The sequence below is a fragment of the Nuphar pumila genome, chromosome 6 (genome assembly GCF_984573655.1).
Source record: "Nuphar pumila chromosome 6, dmNupPumi1.hap1.1, whole genome shotgun sequence".
Taxonomy (NCBI): domain Eukaryota; kingdom Viridiplantae; phylum Streptophyta; class Magnoliopsida; order Nymphaeales; family Nymphaeaceae; genus Nuphar; species Nuphar pumila.
In genome coordinates this window covers 2276890-2303503 of record NC_143254.1, presented here as the reverse complement: position 1 = coordinate 2303503, position 26614 = coordinate 2276890, and the positions used below count along the sequence as shown (strand labels likewise).

General features: G+C 39.8%; 1 protein-coding gene across 6 annotated transcripts in view; it reads right to left on the bottom strand.

Annotated features, from left to right (window-relative positions):
- Positions 1–26614, bottom strand: part of LOC149833650 (putative E3 ubiquitin-protein ligase ZFP1) — a 61468-nt gene that overhangs the window by 3505 nt on the left and 31349 nt on the right. The window contains exon 1 of one of the 6 annotated variants that reach the window (XM_090010924.1): positions 1239–4098. The exons of the other annotated variants lie outside the window; for them this stretch is intronic. The gene's annotated coding sequence lies outside the window, so the exon portion shown is untranslated. Of the gene's footprint in view, positions 1–1238; positions 4099–26614 lie in introns of those variants that run through there. 6 annotated transcript variants of the gene reach the window in all.

Below are 26614 nucleotides of genomic sequence, written 5' to 3'. Positions count from 1 at the left end.
AGTTTTTTTTTTCCACCCCCCTCTTTCTGATAATCAACCTTGGGGATGTCCCCTATGTAATGAGATGTCTCCAAGAGTACAAAAACACAATACCACTAATAGGTTAGCCACCAAGGGCTCACACAAAAGCACTAGCTGAACACAATCACAAGCCACAAAGGGCGCAAGAAGACAAAAATATATATATTAAGAATAAAATACTCAACAGACACAAGAAAAGGGAATAATAACACATGTATACATACAGGAGAGGGCAAAGAGAGAGCTCAACTAGCTGTTAAAAGCTATCTGACGGCTAGAGGAGCTAGTTGTTAGCTAGCCAATGGCTAGAACCAAAAGACAAAAAAAAAACCTAATGAGCATAACTAAAATACAAAAACAGAAAAGAAAAGAAAAATACATATGAAACTTAAAATATATTCTAAGATATTTTATATATATATATATAAAAGGCTCCCCAAACTTAAGGTATAATCACCAAAAGTTTGTTAAGGAGAAAAAGAAAACAAGGTGAAGGCAATACTTTGGTCAAGAAGTTTGCAATTTGGTATCCTGATGTCACATAGTGCAGCTCAATAGTTCCTCTCAGAATCTCTTCAAGAACATAGTGGCAATCCATCTCTATATGCTTTGTCCGCTTATAGATGGTGTCATTGCTTGCTCTATAAATAGTACTTTTATTGTCACAACACAACTTTAATGGTTCCAAGATATTAACTTCCATATCCTTCAAAAGAGTTCTTAGCCACACAATTTCAATGGTTGTAGTTGCCAATGCCCAATTCAGTTTCAATCGATGATAGCAACACCTTACACATGCAGAATCCCCTAAGAAAACATAATAACAAGTAGTTCAGATTCTAGCGTAAGGATTGCCACCCCCCCAAATCAGAGTCGAAATAAGCAATCAAATCCAAATATAAATAAGAAGATAGAAATAGCCTTTTAGTTTTGATGTTTCGTTTTGATGCCTGGTGCGATTTTGCAAACGGTTATTTTTAAAACAAGAATTGCACACCAAATAATAAATTTAAAACTTGTCCTTGCACTCGTGTAGGGTGGCAAGTCGGATCGTCTCCTCAGGGAACGGAGAATAAGGAACAATATTTCACTTAAAAACCTCACTTTATTAATATGTCAAAAGAAAATAAAAGAATTACACTATCTTTGTAATTACAATGCAATAAAAGTAAACACAACTGAAATGAAAGCAAATCCTAAACTAAGCTCGGGACTACCTCTCTTTTGGGCTCAAGTAAAGAGGTAATGATAGATATCTCTCTCTCCAAAGAAGCAACCTCTAAGAGAAAATACCTGCAAAACATATTATACAACTATATGTATACTAACAAGACTATTATTAAAATAACAAAAAAGTTTGTGGGCACTAACAGTTAAAAACTCACACAAATTAATTCTAACTAAATTCGAGGGCAACCGAAAGAAAATCAATTAATAATCAAATGAGCAATAATAATCTATCTAATTGAACACTACTCAAAAACTAAAACAAAAACAATGAGATTATACTAACGGTCAACATAAAAAAAAGAAAACTAACGGTCAACATAAACAAAAAAAAGAAAACTAACTACAAACAATAACAAATCTAATTACTCCAACCTAGAATCAACAATAAACTAATTCTAAACTAACCTAAACTGGGTTCGAGGACCACGGTTTGGTCGAGAACCACCTAACCAGCCCTCACGGCTAAATAGGTGCCCATGGCCAGCCCTACGGTCTTCACCTTAGGTGCCGATTATGCAAAAAAAAATCAAATGCTACAAAAGAAAACTGCAACTAAATAAACCTATTCTAGGATGCAAAATAGAGGAAGACTAATTGAAATTAAAACTACAACCTAAACTACAATGCAAACGAACAAACTAAAATCCTAAGACTCAATGAAAGTATCTAAATCTATACATAACTACAAGAAGTGGATGAGAAGACTCACCTGGGTTGTCTGACGATTTCTAGGAAGAAGAGAGTGGCCCGCAATACTTGGAACCACGTACCCACGTTCTCTTTGATGCAACTTCGAAGCCCTCTTGCTGAAACACGTCCCAGAGTGGAATTGTCGAAGGGGAAGAACGGTGGAGCAGAAAAGAGATGTTGGCAGTTGCTAGAAAAGGAGTCTCAGCCCCCAATGGGGAAGGTAAGTGGTACAGTTGCACCACATCCGAGTTCTTGCTCCAAGACGATGTTCCTGAAGAGAACAACAAAAAGAAAACAGCGACGCACACACCAAACACGAAGAAAAAACGATGGAGGTGGAAGAGACAAGGAAGAAGAAAACGATGGAAGGAAGAGAAGGAGAAGAAGAAAAAGAGAAGGAGAAGTAGAAAAGAAGGTTGAAGAGAGGGGCAAGTTTCCCAAGGATGGCCGAAAGGCTGATAGGGTTGCTGCAACCCTTCTTTTAAACAAAATATTTTAAAACAATTCCTAAAACGTCTTATGTTAAAACTATTTTCAAAACACCACCTAAACTATAAAAGTATTCTAAGCACCACTTTTGAGAGTGGTTTGGTCTTTTCTTTCACTTTGGATCTTGGGTTCTTAGGTAGATTTGGACTTGGATCTGATTCAAGGTCCATGGTGGAATCTTTGGGTCGGATCTGGATCTAGATCTCATCAAAAACCGATCCAATTACCTTGAAGTCACTCTATCTCCCTCGTTTTGACTAAGTTTTGCATGAAATTTGAACTGAAGCCTCTTTGCACCTCAAACATCATAAACACGGGTATGAAAGCCATAAAATCAAATATAAATGCATGAATTTGTGATAAAATACTATGCATCTCATGCATTATCAAATGCGCGCATGCCTGCTTGTTTGCTAGTCCCCGAGCAAACTAATTCTAATCTACGTCTAACTCCACATGCTAGGAAACTAGAAATAACAATGCATGAAATCAAAAGCAATAAATATACAAGTTCTAACTAGCCCAACTCACTTTCGTAGGAATCACGAACACTTTCGTATGAATCACGATTGCATTTTGCATATGCAACAAGACCTTTTAACTCCTGGGTTACCCCAATGGACGAGAGTAGTCTCGTGAGGAGGGTTTACAGTGATGCTACCCACAAACATCTTTGTCATGCATAAGTATAGAATCTTTTCAAAAGGCATTAGGCAATTAAGAAGCTAGTTTGAACATATATTTCATGCAATCACATTCTCATAATCATGCTTAGAGTCTAACACGCCTCCATAGCAGTAAAAAATTTGTCTACCTTTCTATCAACAACAACAACAACAACAACTACGCCTTCATCCCAAAACAATTGGGGTCAGCGATATGAACCAAAAAGAAATTCATTTTGGGTCTTCCACATGAATCCTTTTCCTCCAATCATTTCTATCCAACGCCATGTCCTCGGTGAGGTTCAAAGCATTCATATCCTTTCCTATCATCTCCATCCAAGTCTAACTAGGCCTACCCCGACCTCTTTTAACTAATATATTTTCCCATTTCTCCAACCTTCTAACTGGAGCATCATTAGGCCTTCGCCGAATATGTCCAAACCACCGTAAACGATTCTCTCGCATCTTATTTTCAATGGGTGCAACACCTACCTTCTTACGTATCTCTTCGTTCCGAATCTTATCTTTTATTGTATTTCCACACATCCATCTAAGCATCCGCATCTCAGCTACACTCATTTTTTGAATATGATGTCTCTTGGCAGCCCAACATTCCGTACCATATAGTAAAGCGGGTCTAATAGTCGTCCTATAAAACTTTCCCTTCAACCGCAATGGCATTCTACGATCGCACAGCACTCCAGTAGCACTTTTCCATTTCATCCACCCAACCTTTATCCTATGATTTACGTCTCCATCAATTTCTCCATACTTTTGAATGATGGATCCCAAATATTTGAAATAATCATTCACCGGTATATCTTGCTCACCAAGCTTCACTACACTCCCATCACTACTTCGTTGCTTACTAAACCGACATTCCATATATTCAGTCTTACTCTTACTCAACTTAAAACCTCTAGCTTCCAATGTCTGTCTCCATAATTCTAACTTAGCATTAACCCCAGCTCTAGACTCATCAATCAAAACAATATCATCAGCAAACAACACACACCACGGTACATTTTCTTGAATTGATCTCGTAAGTTCATCCATCACTATCGCAAATAGGAAAGGGCTTAAAGCAGATCCTTGATGTAACCCAACCGTTATCGGAAAATTGGTTGTCACCCCTCCACAAGTGCGGACATTGGTTACTACTCCTTCATACATATCTTTAATTATACTAATGTACTTGAGAGAAACACCTTTCTTCATCATTGTCCACCAGAGAACGTCCCTAGGTACTCTATCGTATGCCTTCTCTAAATCAATAAAAACCATATGCAAATCTTTGTTCATCTCTCTATATCTTTCAATAAGTTGTCTAAGAAGATGTATAGCTTCCATAGTTGATCTTCCAGGCATAAAACCAAATTGATTCTCTGATATCATGACAACCTTCCTCAACCTAGACTCAATCACCCTCTCCCAAAGTTTCATAGTATGACTCATGAGTTTTATACCACGATAGTTTGTGCAATCTTGTATATCACCCTTATTCTTATATAAAGGCACCAAAGTACTCTTCCTCCACTCATTAGGCATCTTATTTGTTCGCCAAATCAAGTTAAAAAGATTTGTCAACCATTCTAAACCTTTCTCTCCCAAGCATTTCCAAGCCTCGATAGGTATACCATCTGGGCCAACTGCCCTTCTTGATTTCATTTTCTTCAAAGCCTCTGCAATTTCTTTCTTTTGAATCTTGCGCATGAAGTCACGATTTATCTCATGAAAAGGAATGGAGAAGTCTCCAAGATCTTGAGCATGACTATCATTAAATAGCTTATCAAAATAATCTTTCCATCTCTCCTTAATCTCCTCATATTTGACTAAAACCCTTTGTGTTTCATCTTTGATACATCTAACCATACCCAAATCCTTCGATTTCCTATCTCTCATCTTTGCAAGCCTATAAATATCCTTCTCACCTTCTTTGGTATCCAACTTGTCATAAACCTCCTTATATACCTTAGCCCTCGCGTTTCGAACAACTTTTTTAGCTTTTTTATCGTTTGCAATTATTTATGTTTTTCCCTCAAAGTCAAGCACATTCATATTATAACCCATCTATCTTCACATGTATGTTTCTGCACAGTTTTCACAATTCTTTCTAGGCAATGAATTTTCATTAAGCTCTTTTTTTTCTTTTCTTTTTTTCTTTTCTTTTTTTCTTTTTTTCACTTATTCAGAGCACTACGTCAATTTTCAAGCTTCCGTGACCCTTGTAGTGAGCTTTGGGTCAGTGACTACCAGACCAAACGACCTTAGGGCACTAGATATAATGTATCCCTCAGACTTAATGAATCGAGTCACTAAGCCCTATATTTTCATAGCTATGCATAGTTTTCTTACTGTCGTGTGCAATGACTACACCTCTTAGGCTTTCTAATGTGTCCATGTAACGAGTATTGGGCTGGTGGCTCCCAAACCACTCGACTTTAGGGCATCAGATGTAGAACACCCATCGGGCTTACTTGCTCGAACCCAATAGGCCACAAGTGTCGACTAGACAAGAAGTTTAACCCTCCCCCTAATGCCCTATTTGCGTGAGCACGGACACTTCACCTTGTGCCTCAACCCAGCTACTAAGGAACAACTAAAAAACTCAAAACAAACTAAGTGTGTGCTTCTTTTCTTTCTTTTCTTTTTATTTCACTGCTTAGTTTTTCAAAACAGGTCAGTGCATATTCATACGTGCAATTCAAAATGAACTCTAACATTCACATACCTTTCTTTCCTTTGAAATCCACATACATAACCACTCCTAGATTGGTTTCAGAAAAAAAAATCTACATGGGGCTTAAAAATCCTCTAAAATGTCAGATCATGTAAAAAACATTCATGTAATGTTAAAACTTGTTTCTTAAAAGCCTAATTTCATGAATTTTTACCAAAAACAGATACATGAAGCCTAATTTCATGAATTTTTACCAAAAATAGATACATGGACAGAAAAAAATTGGTGCATCTCATACCCTCCCCCATGCCTAAATGACATTGTCCTCAGTGACATACTATGATGCAATAATGCAATGTTCATGCACACCTAAGAAATATAAAAGAAATACGGGAGAAAGTAAAGATACAACCTGTTTCTGTGCAGAACCTGATGAGCTACCTCTTGCCTCGTTCGTGCACCACCACCATTCACACGCAGATGCACGATTTCCTGCTGGCTTGGCGTTTAAAATGCTCCCTTCAAGGTTCAATGTTGTACTGTAACCTGCAACTCATAAACACTAAAAGCACAGAAGATCAAAGCATTAATGCATGACATTTTATTAAAAATGAAAAAAAAATAAAACAATCTAATTCTACTCCTAATCTAGGATTATGGTACAAGATTTCTGCTCAAATCCCACTCCTCAGCGAGATCCAAGACCTCGCACTCTCCTGCCTGCAAGCCATCTGAAATGTAGGGCTTGAGTCTTTGCCCGTTGACCTTGAAAGTACCTCATGTGTGAAGATTGCATAAAGTCACTGCACCATGCGAAAAAATCTCATGCACCACATACAGTCTATCCCACCTCGATCTGAGCTTCCCTGGAAAGAGCTGAAGAAGAGAGTTGAATACCCACACTTTCTGCCCGGGCTCGAAAAAATTTCTAACAATGTGTTTATCATGAAATGCCTTGGTTTGAGCTTTATAGATCTTCGCACCTTAGTATGCATCATTTCTAAGCTCATCAAGTTCACTCAACTGCAATCGCCGCTCCTTGTCCGCCTGGGTTATATCAAAATTGAACTTCTTGATTGCCCAGTAGGTCCTATGTTCCAACTCGACAGGGAGGTGACATGTTTTCCCAAATACTAAACGATAACGTGGCATGCCAATAGGGGTCTTAAAGGCAGTTCGATAGGGGCCCACAATGCATCATCAAGACATTGAGACCAATCCTTATGTCTGGCCTAACAGTCTTCTCAAGAATCCTCTTAATCTCCCTATTTGAAATCTCTACTTGTCCACTACTCTAAGGATGATAAGGAGCGGCGAACTTGTGGTGCACAGAGTATCCTCTCAGAAAAGAAGCAACATGCACATTCTTGAAGCGCTTGCCACCGTCACTAATCATCGCCTGTGACACACCAAACTGACTAAAGATATTGTGCTCAATGAACTTAAGCACCACTTTATGATCATTAGTCTTGGTTGGCACGACATCGACCCACTTGAAAACATAATCAACCGCCACAAGAATATAGACATTTTCGAACGATGGCGAGAACGAGCCCATAAAATTAATGCCCCAAACATCAAAAATCTGCACCACAAGTATGGGAAGCAAGGGCATCATGTCCCTCTTGGATATGTTCCCTGACGGTTGGCAACGAATACAATGCTTACAAAACTCATGAGCATCCTTGTGCGGGATAGGCCAATAAAATCCAGACTACAGAACCTTGGTTGCAGTCTTCCTGCTACTAAAATGCCCTCGACGAGCCAGGGAATGACAAAAATTGAGAATAGACTCATACTCTTACTTCGGGACGCATCTCCTTATCACTTGGTCAGCACAATACTTGAACAACTCTAGTTCATCCCAGAAATAGTGTTTGACCTACGCTAAGAATCGATCTCTCTCGTTCTTGCCCCATTACACAAGTAGTTGTCTGGTCACCAAATAGTTCATAATATTAGCAAACCAAGGCAATTACGAAGACCCTACTGCCATAATCTAATCGTCCGGGAAAGAATCGTTGATTAGTCTTGTGAGAACCTGCTCTGGAACCTGTGGAGAAAAGAGAAAGGGAATAGAGGAAGTAAAGGAGGTGCGGTTGTCACGATTTCTGTAAAAAGAAATCGTGACCTAAAGTATATATTAATAGGTTTGAGTGTACATTGGGTCTGGGTCTGGTATAATATCTAGACCCGAAATAAAAAAAAAAAGATATACAAAGTTATACTATGAAAATTGTACATAAATGGACCCGGGTCTGGTATGAGATTCAGACCCTAAACACTCTTTTTCACCCCCTCTCAAGTTGATCATGGTTCTGAACCATGAACAACTTGCCTTTAAGCATCCAAAAGCGATCTTTTGTCAAACCCTTGGTAAAAAATGTCTACAACTTGTCTTTCAGTATTAACAAATTCGGGCTCAATCTCTTTTTCGTCCACCTTTTGTCTCACAAAATGTTGGTCGATCTCAATATGCTTAGCGTGACTGTGGTGTACGGGATTGAATGACATATTGAGAGCACTTTGATTGTCACACAGCAAGGTAGACGGAGAGATCGCTTGTCCTACTTCAGTTAGTAAATGCTTGACCCATGTGACTTCAGCAGTAGCAGCAGCCATGGATCTATACTCAGCTTCAGTGCTCGATCTAGCAACAGCCTTTTGTTTTCTACTACTCCAAGAGACTAGGTTTCTCCCAATAAAAACACAATATCCTGACGTAGACCTTCGCTCATCAAGATCTCCTGCCCAGTCTGCATCGCAGTATACAGTAAGTTCACGCACATTCTTACCAGACGACTGTGGAGAATATATCAACCCATCTCCAATGGTCCCTTTCAGATATCGGAGGATCCTCTTAACCGCCTCCATATGTCCAGTATGTGGTGCGTGCATAAATTGAGACACTTGATTGACTGAATAAACAATATCAGGTCGAGTAAATGTGAGATACTACAACATTCTTATTAGGTTGCGGTACCTGGTGGGATCCTCATACAGGTCTCCATCATGAGCACTTAATTTTTGGTGGAGCACACTAGGAGTTGCTAAAGGTTTGCAGTTTTTCATACCTGACTTGCTGAGAACATCTATCGTATACTTGTGCTGAGTGAGGGTCAAGCCATGAGCCTGGCTATCGACTTCTACGCCAAGAAAATAGCGCAAGGCTTCGAGATCTTTCATTTTGAATCTCTGTCCTAATAGATTTTTAACATCTCTGATATGTTCGCACTTGTGGAGGGGTGACAACCAATTTTCCGATAACGGTTGGGTTACATCAAGGATCTGCTTTAAGCCCTTTTCTATTTGCGATAGTGATGGATGAACTTACGAGATCAATTCAAGAAAATGTACCGTGGTGTGTGTTGTTTGCTGATGATATTGTTTTGATTGATGAGTCTAGAGCTGGGGTTAATGCTAAGTTAGAATTATGGAGACAGACATTGGAAGCTAGAGGTTTTAAGTTGAGTAAGAGTAAGACTGAATATATGGAATGTCGGTTTAGTAAGCAACGAAGTAGTGATGGGAGTGTAGTGAAGCTTGGTGAGCAAGAAATATTGGTGAATGATTATTTCAAATATTTGGGATCCATCATTCAAAAGTATGGAGAAATTGATGGAGATGTAAATCATAGGATAAAGGTTGGGTGGATGAAATGGAAAAGTGCAACTGGAGTGTTGTGCGATCGTAGAATGCCATTGCGGTTGAAGGGAAAGTTTTATAGGACGACTATTAGGCCCGCTTTACTATAAGGTACGGAATGTTGGGCTGCCAAGAGACATCATATTCAAAAAATGAGTGTAGCTGAGATGCGGATGCTTAGATGGATGTGTGGAAATACAATAAAAGATAAGATTCGGAACGAGGAGATACGTAAGAAGGTAGGTGTTGCACCCATTGAAAATAAGATGCGAGAGAATCGTTTACGGTGGTTTGGACATATTCGGCGAAGGCCTAATGATGCTCCAATTAGAAGGTTGGAGAAATGGGAAAATATATTAGTTAAAAGAGGTCGGGGTAGGCCTAGGAAGACTTGGATGGAGATGATAGGAAAGGATATGAATGCTTTGAACCTCTCCGAGGACATGGCATTGGATAGAAATGATTGGAGGAAAAGGATTCATGTGGAAGACCCAAAATGAATTTCTTTTTTTGGTTCATATCGCTGACCCCAATTGTTTTGGGATGAAGGCGTAGTTGTTGTTGTTGTTGTTGTTGTTGGTCTGGGGACAATTTCACAGGTACCACATTCATGTAATGCTTGCATTTCATCATTCATGGCTTCTACCCATTAAGTAGAAGTAGTTGCTTGATAATACATGATAGGTTCATTTTCCTTATTCAGGGCAGTTAAGAAGAGTTGAAAGTCCAAGGAGAAGTTGTTATAACTGACCCACCTATCAATGGGGTGCCGCATGCGATTGGATCTTCTGGCCTCAAAAGTATGTGAGGAGGTAGGTGTTGAAAGATCTGGCGTTGTCGTTCTCTGTCTAGTATAGCAAATGCCCTTGTATCTGCCCGGTACGGGTGGTATTTTTTCCCCATTTTGTAATCCCGAAGTGCCAATGTTCTCATACATTTCTTCTTCATATTGCCCACAATCTGGAGAGCAGACTTCATTGGAACTAGCAAAAAGTTCTAAATTCAGCCAAGGATAATAAAATTCGGTGGTGGTAGAGAACATATCCAATGTGCCAGCTTTGTGATCAAAATTATGTTCATCAAATATGACATTTCTTGAGATTCTGATGTGTCTGTTGACAAGATCGTAACACCTATATCCTTTGTAGTCGTCGGCATATCCCACAAATCTGCACTTCTGAGCCTTGTCCTGAAACTTGTTTCTTAGAGATCGATCAATATGCACATAACACATCCAAAGACACGCAAATCATGATAACTAGGATAAGCTCCAAAAAGACAGTAATAGGGAGATTTATTTTCTAGAACAACCATAGGCAATCTATTGATCACATGCACGGCAGAGTGAAAAGCTTTTGTCCACAGATTAATGGAAAGGTTACTATCGTGAAGCATACTCATGGCGTTTTCAACAATATGTCTGTGTTTTCGCTCATCAATCCCATTTTGTTGAGGGGTGTGAGGGCAGGACACCCTTCTTCATATCCCATTAATTTGAAGAAAAGAAATAAAGTCACTAGATGAGAACTCCCCACCTCCATCACATTGGAAGAATTGGATGGCCTCATAGAATTGATGTCTTACCAAGGAAAGAAAGTTTCAAAACAAAAGGAAAACTTCTGATTTATTTTTTATGAAGTATATCCAGGTGTATCGAAAGTAGCTATCAACAAAGATTAAGTAGTATATGCTCCCAGATCCAGAGACAACTGGGGCAGGTCCCCATACATCAGAACATATTACCACAAAAGGCTTTGAAGCTCTCTTATTAATAGAATGGAAAGGCAATACATGACTTTTGCATAAAAAACAACGGGAACACTTCTGGCTTTTCTCATCCACATTGAGACTTTCTTTTGGAATGAGATTATTAGAAACAAGTTTCTCAATAAAATGACTCCCACAATGTCTTAATCGACTATATCATAAGGAAGGCTTATTACATTTAGAAATACTAAAAACATTTGTTGAAGAAAAGGAACACGACTCTAATGAAGACTTTGAATCCGAATGAATAGGGCGGACGGAATGACATGGAGCTTCTTCAAAGACATACATATTGCCTCGTCTCTTTCCTTAAGCGAATGTTTCCCTCGTGCGAAGGTCCTTGACCTGCACAAAGAAGGAAGTAAATTCGACTGAAGCATAATTGTCATCAACAAGCTTAGAAACAGAGACAATATTTTTCTTGATATTTGGAGCATAGAGGACATCAGTAAGTTCAAGAGTAGAATGTGACATGGGAATGACAGATTTTCCAACATGAGAAACAGGATGGGAGGATCCATCTCCAGTGACAATTTTACTTTTGCCAAAATAAAGGATAGGGTTAGAAAGTTTACATGCATTGCCAGTCACGTGCGTTGTTGCCCCTGAGTCAACGAACCATGTGTCTTGATCATTCTGCTTTAATTTCAATTCCGACGGGGCAGATATCAACAGATCTCTAATCTCTCCATTGTCTCTGATATTAGTGGGTTTTCCTTTTTGTTCTGTCTGTGGAGCCTTTCCTTTATTTTCAGGGTTGTGCCAACAATTCGCCTCGATATGTCCCCTTTTGTTACAAAGGAAGCAAGTGGGGATGGACCTTTGCCCCTGAGTGATATTTGGAGTGGGAAGCAATCCACGTCCTCCGTGTCCATTTCGCCCTTGTCCTCCGCGCCCTCGTCCTCGACCATAAGTCACTCCTGTGACAAGAACTGCTTGAAAATTTGAATGAGCATGTGTTTCTTCAGAAAATCCCTTCAAGGTCATTTCATACTGAATCAATTTAGCTCGCAACTCATCAAAAGTAGGAAGAGTAGGCAGGCACAATAGTGAAATGACGATCATGTTATAGTCGTGTCCCAATCCACTCAGAGTTTGTTGCACCATATTGCTGTCACTCACAACACATCCTATAACCGCAAGTTGGTATGTGATAGTCTTCATCTTGTTGAGATATTCCAAGATGGTCATGGAATCTTTTTTTAGGAGCTGAAATTTCCTCTTGAGAAAAACCCTCCTTGCCTGTGAAACTTGTGAATACGTCTGAACCAATTTCTCCCAAAGTTGCAGGGTTGTACAATTGTCAGGGCTTGCAACAAGAACCTCTTGAGACAAGGTAGAAGTGATGTAAGCAACTACTGATTGATCTTTCCTTTTCCAATTGAGGTATTCTGCATTTTTGACATACACAATTGAACTTGCCCCTTTATCATCTTTCTCTTCTCTCGTAACAAATTCTAGTGGGACTGGAGTGGTTCCGTCCAGGTGGCCTAAGAGACCTTGGCTCCTTATAAAAGATATGATTTGTCTCTTCCAAATCAAGAAGTTTGAGGTGTTTAATTTTTCGGAAACGAGTTGATTAAGAAAGCTCGAAGAGAGACTCGATCGAGAAGAATAAGAATCCATGGAGGAAGGAAATTTAACAAGAGTGTTCACAAAGAGCTCAGTCTTCTGCCAGGGAAGTTTGCAGATCGCCCTCCTTTTTTTTCTTTTTTCTTTTTTAACTAAGAAACCTTAAAGTTGACGATAAGAGGTCAGATTAAAAAAGTGAATCAGACATAAGTTTTCCCTTACTCTTTTATGAGATTTGAGATTAACATAATAAAAATGTTAATCTAAAAGCATTTTCAGATAGACCAATGCGAATATCGACCGTAACAGCAAGAGGATGGCAAGAGGAGACACTTAAAAGGATCAGAGAGATCGTGTCAGAATCAGATATCTCAGATCTGACGCAGTTACACAGCCAATACGATTAGCAAAAATAACTTGATATCTCAGATCTGACGCAGAGAGGATGCAAGAGATCGTGGGTCGTTTCAGTTTCACGTGAATCAGCTTGTTGTTTCACGTGAATCAGAACTTCCCTTTTTTTTTTACACAGATAAGATGTGATCCCGAGGAAAGAAGAATCATGGTTTCACGTGAAAAGAATCGGGGTTTCACGTGAATGGATGAATCGATCGATTTCAGCGATTCACGTGAAACAGAATTTATTTTTCCCTTTTTTTTAGGTGCACAAGATTTCCGTGAAGAATGATTCACGTGAATATCAAACACACATGGATATGAATTCACCAGAGAAGAATTAGAAAGACGGAGAAACGAGAGGTAGAAAGAAGTAAAGGAAACTGAGAAAGAGTAGAAGATAAGAGAAAGAGGAGACCTCAAACCTGCGATCGGTCGATCGCACCTTTCGGAAGCCTCTTCAACCCTACACGGATCTTCGCTCTGATACCATGTGAGAACCTGCTCTGGAACCTGTAGAGAAAAGAGAAAGGGAATAGAGGAAGTAAAGGAGGTGTGGCTGTCACGATTTTTGTAAAAAGAAATCGTGACCTAAAGTATATATTAATAGGTTTGAGTGTACATTGGGTCCAGGTCTGGTATAATATCCATACCCGAAATAAATAAAAAAGATATACAAAGTTATACTATGAAAACTGTACATAAATGGACCCGGGTCTGGTATGAGATCCACACCCTAAACACTCTTTTTCAAGTCTTTGATCCAAATCGGAATCCACAATCAACCTCGAAAGATGGTCGGCTACTACATTCTCGTTACCCTTCTTGTCTCGAATCTCAAGATCGAACTCCTGTAATAGCAAGACCCACCATCGAATGAGCCTAAGTTTGGTGTCTTTCTTGCTCAGCAGATATTTCAATGTTGCATGATCAGAATAGACAACTACCTTGGAACCAAGTAAATAGGACTTAAACTTGCTTAATGCAAAAACTACAACGCGTAGCTCTTTTTCCATCGTGGTATAATTCATTTGAGCATCAGAAAGAGTCTTGCTCGCATAGTAGATCACATAGGGCTCCCCATCAATCCGCTGCCCTAAAATGGCTCCTATGGCGCAATCGGACGCATTGCACATGATCTCAAATGAGAGCGTCCAATCCGAATACCTCAAAATTGGTGCAGTGGTCAATGCATCTTTGAGTGTCTCAAATGCCTTCCTGCACTCCTTATCAAAATTAAAGGGCTGCTCTTTGGCCAATAAAGCACACAACGGTCTAAAAATTTTGCTAAAATCTTTAATAAACCGTCGATAAAAGCCGCACACCCTAAGAAAGAACGCATCTACTTGACAGTAGTAGGTGGGGTCAATCGTGAAATCGACTCCACCTTGGCTCGGTCCACCTCAATCCCTCTCGTGGACACAATAGGCCCGAGCACAATCTCCTCTTGGACCATAAAGTGGCTATTTTCCCAACTGAGAACAAGGTTTGTCTCCGTACAATGTTTGAGCACCCTGGTCAATTTATGAAGACAATCATCAAAAGAAGAGCCATACTATGAAAAATCGTCCATGAAGATCTCCATAGCATCATCCACCATATTAGAAAAGATTGTCATCATGCACCGTTGAAATGTAGTCGAGGCATTGCAAAGCTCGAACGGCATATGCCTGAAAGCAAAAGTGTCATAGGGACGTGAATGTCGTCTTCTCTTGGTCATCAGAGTGCACTGCTACTTGATTGTATCCTGAATAGTCATCCAGAAAACAGAACTAGCGCTGCCCAGTGAGTTTCTCAAGGATCTGGTCAATGAATGGCAATGAAAAATTGTCCTTCTGCGTTGTCGCGTTCAACTTCCTATAGTCTATGCTGACTCGCCACCCTGTCATGGTCCTCATAGGAATACTCTCCCCCCTCTCATTCTTAACCACTGTGAGTCCAGACTTCTTAAGGACCACCTGAATTGGACTCACCCATTGACTATTTGAGATGGGGTAAATTATTCCTGCATCTAACCACTTGACCACCTCTTTCTTAACCACTTCCTTTATGTTGGGATTCAGTCTACTCTGCATGTCTCGAACAGGCTTAAATCCTTCTTCACAGTAGATCTTCTGCATGCAAAATGAGGAATCTATGTATATACTTGAATATATATATATATATATATTTATATATATATATATACATACTTTTCGTAATACAAGAGTATGTATATGTATATATATATGTATATAACTATATATTTAAAGTATATACTTATATTCTTGTAATACTTTTTTATTTATTTATTTTTGTAATTTTATTTCTTTCTTATTTTTTGTCTTTTTGTCAAACAGTCATAATTGACTAGAGCAGTTGGACTGTCAAAACAGCCAACAGCCTATGTCACATGGGTGCGGGTGCGGGTGCGGGTGCGACACGGGTGCGGCGCAATTCCAAAAAATTTGGACACGGGGACTCGGCTATATATATATATATATATATATATATATATATATATATATATATATATATATATATATATATATATATATATATATTAAAAAATATATATTATAAATATATATTTTAAATATTATAATTATATATATAACAATAAATTAACACATAAAGATTTAAATTTTAAAGCAAAAAAAAAACAATTCTTAACAACACAAACTTACCAAAATATAACACATAAAGAAGCTTGTGAGTTTGATAAACAACAAAACTTATCATAAATCTGCCTCATCGTCTGAATTAGAAGGAAGAACAGGATCGAGGTAGTCCATGTTGAGAGTATGTAAATTATGTTCTCCCTCCAAGTCAAAATCTTCTGGATTTACATCCCAATTCTTGGATGGTCCACAACTGCATCAAAAAATCACTATATTAGTATCTAACTTAAAACTTTGAATACAAATATGAAATATTTAAATACAAACTTTGAATACAAAGAAAAAAAAGTACCTATACTCTTCTTTGGTGCGGCGAGAAATTAATCGTAGATTTGAGTGAACATATACCAAATCCTCTGCTCTTTTACTAGTGAGTTTGTTTCTTTTAATGTTGTGAATTTGAGCATATGTACTCCAATTTCTTTCACAACAAGATGATGTAGCAGGTTGGGATAACAACTTCATTGCAAGACGTTACAGATTTGGTGTCTCTGATCCATATGTTGCCCACCAATTAAGGGGATCTTCCTCGTCCCTTGCCACAAGTGCTGCTAAAGAATCAAATCTTCCAGTAGAAAACTTGCCAAACTCACTATTTACAACCTTAAACATGTGAGGATCATTAAAAACTCTTCCCAAATATATCATTTTATTTCTTGATATCTCAGGATCTTCATTTGGAGAAACACGACCAACACCTGCTGTCAACCATTTTTTTGCATAGTATTTTGGATTGAGAGAGTGTGCCATGAAATGCAAAGGTGTATTGCTTTTATCCCATCTTCTCACTAAAACTGAATGTACATGATTGTAAAATTCTGAATCATCAAGTGCAATATCTTTCTTCTCATGTTTAAAAATGATACTTTGAACTTTTTCAATCATATTGTCCCACATTTCATAAATTCTATGAAGCATGGGTACATCTCTGTCAACTTCTCTCAGCATTTCCCAAATAGGCTCTGTAAATTCAACAAAATATGTAATTTTATCCCACCAAAAATCATCACAGATGCATTTTTTGATAGCTTGAGCCTTGACATCATCTTCAGTACGATAAAAATCCCAATCTTGATCAGCCACCATCATCATCAATGCATTCTTGAGTTGCTTAATTCTTTTTATCATAACAATTAGAGAAGCAAAACGAGTTTCAGCAACTTTCAGTAACTTGAGATCAGAATGCCTATTAAATATAGAAAGGGCATGATGATGGTTTACAACAAAATTTCTAATATTTCGAACATCATGCTCTATTTCCTCAATCCATAAGCACATTTCATGTGCATGTGCATCATCTTTTGATGGATTGCATATACTCTTAAGTGCCAAATTTAAACTGTGTGCTGCACAAGGAGTCCAAAAAATATGTGAATATGTATCTTCACTTGCCAAATTCATTCCTGCACGACTGCAAACTGGAACATTGTCAGTAATGATTTGCACCACACTTTCTTCACCCACTTCTTTTATCACTTCAACAAATAATCTCTTTAAATATTCAGCATCTTTATACTCTCCAGATGCATCAACAGTCTTCAAAAAGATTGGCCCATTTAGTGAGTAAGCAATGAAGTTTATCAGTGGTCGCCTTTGTATATCAGTCCACCCATCAGAAACAATCGACACTCCATGTCGTTTCCATGCAAATTTTTGGGTCTCTAGCAAGTCTTCAATTCTATTTTTTTCCTTTGCAAGAATGACTGTTCTTAGTTTTTCTGAACTAGGAGGCACATAACCACTCAAATTGCAATTAGCCAAAGATGTAATCATATCTTTCCAGTATGGACTTCTAGCTACATTAAAAGGAATTGAGCTTGAGTAAAAGAATCGACCAATCTTTTTAGCAATTTCTGCTCTTGCCATGTTTTTGAATGACGCTTGTATTGTTTTATTGCTTTCCATCTTTCTTTTCTTTAAAAGCTCTTCTTGTGTATCACTAGCAGTAGGAAATGACAAATTAATCGAATCGCTTTTCATCTCTGCAATTTTCTTCTTTTCAGCTTCCTCTTGTTCTTTTTTTAATTGCTTTAACATGTCTTTGTCAACCCCAGAACATGCCCTAATTCCTTGACCACGAATATGCAAAAGATGTGCTTTCACACGCGTATAAGAACCTGTGAAAACAGTCTTACATAGATTACAATGAAACTGCACATTCCCACCACCACCACTACTAGCTTTTATCCCTTTTGTCACAAGCCTCCAAAGTGGTTGAGAAACATCTAATTCAGGGTTAGAACTTGAACCAAATGTATTGACACTACCGCTAGAACTCGCCATTATATCTGAAAAGTGAAAACTGAAAAGAAAATAATTAAATAAGTAAATAAAATAAAGTTAATAAAACAGGGAATATTGGAGGGGCCGAGCCCCTCTTCTGCGAGCAGAGGGTGCAGGGAGGGGCTGAGCCCCTCCCCTGCGAGCAGAGGGTGCAGGGAGGGGGGCCGAGCCCCTCTTCTGCGTGCAAAGGGTGCAGGGAGGGGGGCCGAGCCCCTCCTCTGCGAGCAGATGGTGCAGGGAGGGGCCGAGCCCCTCCCCTGCGAGCAGAGGGTGCAGGGAGGGGCCGAGCCCCTTCCCTGCGAGCAGAGGGTGCAGGGAGGGGCCGAGCCCCTCCCCTGCGAGCCGAGGGTGCAGGGAGGGGGGCCGAGCCCCTCTCCTGCGAGCAGATGGTGCAGGGAGGGGGGCCGAGCCCCTCCTCTGCGAGCAGATGGTGCAGGGAGGGGGGCCGAGCCCCTCCCCTGCGAGCAGAGGGTGCAGGGAGGGGCCGAGCCCCTCCCCTGCGAGCAGAGGGTGCAGGGAGGGGGGCCGATCCCCTCCCCTGCGAACCGAGGGTGCAGGGAGGGGGGCCGAGCCCCTCCCCTGCGAGCAGAGGGTGCAGGGAGGGGCCGAGCCCCTCCCCTGCGAGCAGAGGGTGCAGGGAGGGGGGCCGAGCCCCTCCCCTGCGTGCAAAGGGTGCAGGGAGGGGGGCCGAGCCCCTCTTCTGCGTGCAAAGGGTGCAGGGAGGGGGGCCGAGCCCCTCCTCTGCGAGCAGAGGGTGCAGGGAGGGGCCGAGCCCCTCCTCTGCGAGCAGAGGGTGCAGGGAGGGGTCGAGCCCCTCCCCTGCGAGCAGAGGGTGCAGGGAGGGGCCGAGCCCCTCCCCTGCGAGCAGAGGGTGCAGGAAGGGGGGCCGAGCCCCTCCTCTGCGAGCAGAGGGTGCAGGGAGGGAGGCTACGAGCAGGGTCGACATACCTGACGGAGGGGGAACCGGTGGCTGCCTGTCGCCGGAGTTCGGATCGCCGGCGTGGTTGCAGGAGAAAGTTGCAGGGGCTGAGGGGGAGAGGCAAAATCGAGAGGGTAAGCCCCTCTCCCTGTCGATAAACCCCTTTTAGGGTTCGGCTGCCAAAAAAAATTTGGATCTGGGTCGGGTTTGGACCCGACCCGACCCGGATCCAAAACAAAATTTAAAACTCGAACTGGACAATTTTGGACTCGGTCAAAGTTGACCGAGTCCAAAATGTGGTCGGACTCGGCCCGGACTCGTTGACCGAGTCCGACTCGGAGTTGACCGAGTCCGGGCCGAGTCCAAAGCCGCACCCGAGTCCGCACCCGAGTTCGTGCGTGTCGACGCGGGTGCGGCAACCCTTTAGCCGAGTCCGTGTGACATAGCCAACAGCCTTTTTTGTCAGGTTCTGTGAAACAGTCAAAATGTTGACTGTTTGAATAGAGTTGTTGGGCTACTCCCAACGGCTCTAATTAGAGCTGTTGGGAGTAGCCCAACAGCTCTAATTAGAGCTGTTGGGAGTATCCCAACAGCTATTTTAATAGCTCCTCTCATGTAACCTCTCTATAAATAAGGGCATGCTGCCCATTGTAATTAATATACAAAGGTAGAGGGTTTTACCTCTTACATATTCAGATTCAAGTGCATTTATGCACTATTCTTATGTTTGTGTTGTGGAGCATTTTGTATGCTATTTTGGTTTACCATATTGGGTGAATGTATGTTTTGTCAAGTTGTTTGTAGACTTGATTGTGTGAAAGACTCTTTACATGGTATCAAAACTTGGTGTATGATCAACCGTGCATTGGTGAGCTGCCTCGTAAAGCGTGCCTTCTTTCTTTCGTGATTGGTGGTTCCTTTTTTTCTTTGGATTCATCATGGGTGAATTTTTTCCGCACAATACAAGCAACTCCAACTTCATTCCGCCATTCAAACTTGAAGGAAGCAACTATAACATTTGGGCGGGACACTTGGAGACATTCATCAAGGGTCAAGGTTTGTGGGGATTTGTAAGAGGTACTATTCTTGAACCCACTCCCAAAATTACATTAGGTGAAAATGACGTTGAGACTAGTCTTGAAGAAAAAAACAAAGCCATGGAAGAATACTACAAAAAATTAGATGAATGGGAAATGAAAAATGCCAAAATTCTTTCATGGATGCTTAGTGGAGTTGAGACAAAAATTGCCTCAAACCTTTTGTGTTACAAAAAGGCAAATGAAGCATGGGAATATCTTAGAGGTATGTTTACCGAAAAAGATATGGCTCACAAGTATTATCTCCAAGAAAAAGTTAGAAACATTAAACAAGGAGATAAGAATATAAGAGATTATTTTATGGAGTTATCTTCCATTTGGACCCAACTTGCTCAATTTGAACCCAAATGGGAAGGAAAGTGTATAGAAATGCGGAGAGTTCAAGTTGAAGAAGAGAGACTTTTCGCTTTTCTCTATGGTTTGAGACATGGTTGCCAGTTGAGGAAGCGGGAGCGGGAAGCGAGGCACTTTCAAAATTTTAGGAAGCGGGGAAGCGGGGGACCACTTAGGAGCGATTCGGGAAGTGTCTCGGAAGCGACCTAGGAAGCGTCTCGGACGCGACATAGGAAGCGTCTCGGAAGCGAGGGGGAAGCGAAAAAAATAAAAATAAAAAATAAAAAATACAAAAAAATTGAAAAAAACAGGGGAAGCGTGGGGGAAGCGAGGGGGAAGCGTGCTTCCCATTAAAGGGAAGCGCGTCCCCCATTAAAGGGAAACGCGTCCCCCATTAAAGGGAAGCGCGCTTCCCAAAAAAGGGGGACGCTTCCCCCCACGCTTCGGAAGCGCGACGTTCCGCGCTTCCGAAGCGCGCTTCGGGGAAGCGCGCTTCCCCTTTTAGCTAGGCGCTTCCGGTAACTCTGGTTTGAGACCCGAGTTTGAACAAACAAGGGCCTCCTTGCTATCATCTTCATCACCTCCTCCTATTCATGAGATTCTCACTAAACTTAGTGGAGAAGAGACTAGGCTAAACATGAGTAAAAATGTTAGTGTGCTTGCTACTTCTAGCAATGGTCAAGAAGAGTATTGCGCACTTGCCGCATCAAAACCAGGACACTATATCAAGCCATATAAACCTCCTCATTTTAATAAGAATCGAGGAGAATCAAAAATCATTTGCCATAATTGTAATGAGCCCGGTCATATTATGCCTCAATGACCTAGATACAAATATAGGCCTCAAGAAAAGCGTGTTGCGGCTGCACCATCAAAACAAGATGAAGATACTTTGAATCTCAAAGACCTCACCAAATCATTATCTCAACTGACGGAGGCATTACAACCACTGCTTAAAGGATCTACCTCAGGAGCGGCCATTGCAACCTCTTCTACTCCTGGTATGTGCTCTTGGCTTCTTGATTCAGGAGCTTCTTTTCATATGACCCCACATAGATCTATATTATCCGAATGTCAACCTAATTCAAATGCATCATTTGTTTCCACTGCCGATGGTACTGCGTTGAAAATAGAGGGTGTTGGAATTTTTAAAAATGATTTGTCAAAACATAATAACTTTTATATTCCGAAAATAAGACTTATACCAAAACTTCATCTTAATCTACTTTCTGTTTCTCAAATCTCGGATCATGGATGTGATGTCATTTTCTCATCAAGTAAATGTTGGGTGCAAGATCGCCAGTCCGGGAAATTGATTGGGGAAGGTTCTAGGCAAGGAGATCTCTATTATATGGATTTCCTTTGTATTCCAAAGGAATCATTTTGCAACACTGCCCAAACAAAAGACATACGGACTTGGCATCATAGACTTGGGCATCCAAATATAAGAAAATTAAATTTTGTACCTATTACCAAGAATCTTTGTAAAGATAATTTTGAATGCAAAGAATGTTTACTTGGTAAAATGACAGTCTTGCCTTATGGTCAAAGAACTTTTTACTCCTCAATGCCTTTTGAATTAGTTCATTCGGATGTATGGGGTCCTGCTCCTGTAGCCTCTAAAGGCGGATTCTCCTATTATGTTGTGTTTATTGATGACTTCACTAGATATTGTTGGATTTACTTTCTTAAGTATAAATCAGATGTATTTGCAACCTTCAAAACATTCCATAACATGATTAAAAATCAATTTGAAAGTAAACTCAAAATTCTCAGAACTGACTCTGGAGGAGAATACTTGTCAAATGAGTTTAAACAATTTTTAGAAAATGAAGGAATTTTACATCAAAGATCATGTCCTAGAACCCCACAACAAAATGGAGTTTCAGAAAAGAAACACAGACATATTATGGAAACTACAAGAACTCTTCTTATTGCTAAAAATGTTTCAAAAAATCTTTGGGCTGAAGCTGCATTAACCTCAGTATATCTTATAAATAGAATGCCTTCCAAAACTTTATCTAATGAAATTCCTTTTGAAAAATTATTCAAATATCAACCTGACTATCAAAGACTGAGAATCTTTGGTTGCAAATGTTATGTTTTGAATGATAAAGGAGATAAACTATCTTCTAAAGCTATTTCCTGTGCATTCATTGGTTATTCAGAAACACAAAAAGGATTTAAATGTTATGATACCAAAAATGATAAACTTCTCATTTCAAGGAATGTTAATTTTGTTGAAAATGAAAGTGGATTTGAAGAAAACATGTCGGAAGACATAAACTCTGATTATTCTTTCTTGTTCAAACTATTGTCTAATGATGAAAATATTTATGTAGAACCTCTTATTGAAAATAGAACAATAGTTGAACCAATAGTATACACTAGAAGAAATCGAAATACATTCAATGAAGGTGTAAATCAAAGTAATCATGAAGCATTAGAAATTCCTTCAGAATAAACCACTATTCGTAGATCAGAACGAACCTCAAGAATCCCAAATAAATTTGTGTCTTATGATTCATTCTCTCCTAAACATAGAGCATGTCTTATAGCTATCCACTCATATTTTGAACCCTCATGTTACAATGAAGCAAAAAATTTACCTGAATGGATAAAAGCTATGCACATAGAATTAGAAGCTCTTAAATATGCTAATACTTGGGAAATTCTGGATTTACCTATAGGAAAAAAGACAATAGGTTGTAGATGGGTTTTTAAAGTAAAAACCAAAAGTGATGGATCCTTGGAAAGGCATAAAGCCAGATTAGTTGCCAAAGGATATTCTCAAGAATACGGAGTAGATTACGAAGAAACTTTTGCTCCTGTTGTCAGGATGACCACTGTTCGAATGCTTGTAGCTATTTCAGCTATTAAAAATTGGAATATATTTCAAATGGATGTTAAAAATGCATTTTTAAATGGGAATCTCAATGGGGAAGTATATATGGATATTCCACCTGGATTAATAATTCCTTCAGGTAAAGTGCTTAAATTAAAAAAGGCATTATATGGCCTCAAACAAGCACCTAAAGCTTGGTTTGATACTTTAACAATGTTATTACAAGGTATGGTTTTAAACCATGCTATACTGATACAGCTTTGTTTATCAAAAACTCTTCTGCTGGTATTATAATTTTACTTTTATATGTTGATGATATGTTAATTACAGGTAGTGACAAGGAGGGAATCAAGAAAGTAAAACAATTTTTGAAAAATTCTTTTGAAATGACAGATCTTGGGTTTCTAACATACTTTCTTGGTATAGAAGTTTCATACTCTAACCGAGGATACATATTGTCACAAACAAAGTTTGCTTCAGATATTATTGACAGGTCAGAACTTTCAGATGATAAAGTTGTTGATACTCCAGAGATTGTTGGAATGAAAATACGAGCCGATGATGGAGTTCCTTTGGACAATCCAACTCCCTTCAGACAGTTAGTGGGATCTCTTATGTATTTAAGTATTACAAGACCAGACATAGCCCATGTTGTACATATAGCCAGTCAATTTCAACATGCTCCAACATCAGCTCATATGAGTGCAGTCATGAGAATTATTAAATACATCAGAGGCACTATAAATAAGGGAGTCTTTCTGTCCTCTTCTTCCTCCTTAGATCTTATTGCATATTCTGATGCTGATTGGGGAGGAGATCCAAATAACAGGCGCTCAACAACTGGTTTTTGTATATTTCTAGGTGAATCTTTGATTTCATGGAGGTGCAAGAAACAACAAAAGGTGTCATTATCATCTACAGAAGCTGAATATAGAGCAATGGCAACTACTACTATGGAAGTCGTGTAGCTCAAACAACTGATTTCAGATATGGGGATTCACCTTCAGAATCCTACAAGATTGTGCTGTGACAATAAGAGTTCGATATACATTGCTCGAAATCATACATTTCATGAAAGAACTAAGCATATAGAGATGGATTGCCATTTTGTTCGTGAAGAATATTTGAAGAAGACTATTGATCTTCCCTATGTGACATCAGAATATCAACTTGCTGACTTCTTCACCAAGGCACTATGCTCACCAAGATTCAACTTTTTACTTGACAAACTTTCGGTGATTTCACCATAAGTTTGAGGGAGACTGTTAGAAAATGACATATATATGTATATACTTGAATATATATATATATATATATATATTTATATATATATACATATTTTTCGTAATACAAGAATATGTATATGTATATATATATATGTATATAACTATATATTTAAAGTATATACTTATATTCTTGTAATACTTTTTTATTTATTTATTTTTGTAATTTTATTTCTTTCTTATTTTTTGTCTTTTTGTCAAACAGTCATAATTGACTAGAGCTGTTGGACTGTCAAAACAGCCAACAGCCTTTTTTGTCAGGTTCTGTCAAACAGTCAAAATGTTGACTGTTTGAATAGAGCTGTTGGGCTACTCCCAACGGCTCTAATTAGAGCTGTTGGGAGTAGCCCAACAGCTATCCCAACAGCTATTTTAATAGCTCCTCTCATGTAACCTCTCTATAAATAAGGGCATGCTGCCCATTGTAATTAATATACAAAGGTAGAGGGTTTTACCTCTTACATATTCAGATTCAAGTGCATTTATGCACTATTCTTATGTTTGTGCTGTGGAGCATTTTGTATGCTATTTTGGTTTACCATATTGGGTGAATGTATGTTTTGTCAAGTTGTTTGTAGACTTGATTGTGTGAAAGACTCTTTACATCTATCCCTCTAAGATCTGCCACTAGCCAACCTATCGTTGCCTTGTGCTCTTGCAGAACCTCAATCAATTCAGTCTCTTGATCCTCTGTGAGGTTAGCAGAGATCATCACAAGCAACGTGTGGTTGTCTTTGAGATATGCATACTTAAGTGAAACTGGTAAAAGCTTCAACTCAAGCTCTCGGGGACACTCAATCGAAGACTTGGCCGGTGTCTCAGCTAAAGCGAGGAGAGGCTCAAATCCTCCTCTTTAAGGAAAGGTACTAGATACAATCGAAGACACATCTACAAAATCATTACCCAAGCTATCTCCTAACGTACAATAAGCCTCTAGTGGATCTCTAGTCAACAACAAATCAAAGTCTTCTTCTATCAAATTCTGAACAATATACACATGGAAGCAAGCCGCATCTCCAGCGGGTGCCCTGGCAGCATTAAAGGTATTCAATCTTACTTTCCCATTGCCAAATGAGACATCCATCGCTCCAATACGACAATTGATATATGCATTGGCCGTTGCCAAGAATGGATGCCCAAAATTATCGAAGTCTGCCAATGGCTCTCTACACCATCCATATTCAAGATAATGAAGTCGACTGAAAAATAGAACTCATTTACCTTGAGTAGCACGTCCTCAAGGATTCTGATTGTAACCTTATTAGAATGATATGCTAGTTGCAGGGTCATAGGAGTCGGCTTTATCTCTCCTAAGCCAAACGAATCATAGAAATACCCTGGCAAGATATTCACATTTGCCCCAAGCTCTAGCAATGCTCGCTCAATGTGGATATTTCTTATGACGCATGAGATAATAGAAGCATCGGGGTCCTTCAGTTTAGGTAGAGTTTGGTGCTGAAGCACCGAACTCACCCGCTCCGTTAGAAGGACCTTGGTAGGAACCTTGCCTCTTGATTTACGCTTCTGCGTGCAAAGTTCCTTCAGAAACTTGGTGTAGGCAGGCACTTGTTGAATAGCATCAAACAAGGGACGATTGATCTGCACTTGCTTAAAAATTTTGAGCATCTCTTGCATCTTAACCCCTTGTTTGCTAATGGCTCCTAGGGACTCTAGGGCTTTAGGATAGGGTGGTTTGGGAACATAAACTGGGAAATCCTCTTTCCTATGAGGAGACTCACCTCTATCCTTGCCTTTATCAGAGGTAGACGACTTAGCAGAAGTAGAAGGTATGGTCTCGCCTGGCTCATCTGTCGTCTCTCTCGGGACTGACTGGTACTCTTGTCCAGAGTTACCGGAAGCGCCTAGGCAAAAGGGGAAGCGCGCTTCGGAAGCGCGAAACGTCGCGCTTCCAAAGCGTGAGGGGAAGCGTCCCCCTTTTTTGGGAAGTGCGCTTTCCTTTTATGGGAAGCGCGTCCCCCTTTTATGGGAAACGCGCTTCCCATATGGGAAGCGCGCTTCCCCCACGCTTCCCCATTTTT